The sequence below is a fragment of the Thermobia domestica genome, chromosome 3, assembly GCF_964235325.1.
Source record: "Thermobia domestica chromosome 3, izTheDome1.hap1.1, whole genome shotgun sequence".
NCBI classification, from domain to species: Eukaryota; Metazoa; Arthropoda; class Insecta; order Zygentoma; family Lepismatidae; genus Thermobia; species Thermobia domestica.
The window spans coordinates 278,203,434-278,203,886 of record NC_137456.1 but is presented as its reverse complement, the minus strand read 5'-3'; positions in this window follow the sequence as shown (position 1 = coordinate 278,203,886).

Below are 453 nucleotides of genomic sequence, written 5' to 3'. Positions count from 1 at the left end.
ACACCCATTTGGAACACCTAGGTGCAGATGGGAGGACAATATTAAGATTGGTTTCGCTAAAGCAGGAATACAACTAGAAACTGAATTGAGTTAGTTAAGAACACAATTTCAAGGAGAACCTTTGTGAACGCGGCAATAAACCTCTGGGTTCCATATGCTATAAAGTTAGTTATATTATTTTATTTAGTTAGTGCACATATAATTAAAAAAGTTTAAAAGAGAACATAACATATAAACAAACCCATTAACCAAATTTATATTTAATACCCACTTAATTTTTTAAAGAGCTGACATTATGTATAAACTACGACAGCAATTTCATTTCATTTTCACGTTTAATATGTAGAGTCAATTAATGTTCTTTTGCAACAAAAATATTTGTACAAAGGCCTGACTAAATAAATATACGAATATAGACAAATTTATAAAACAATTGATAATTTAATATTAAAT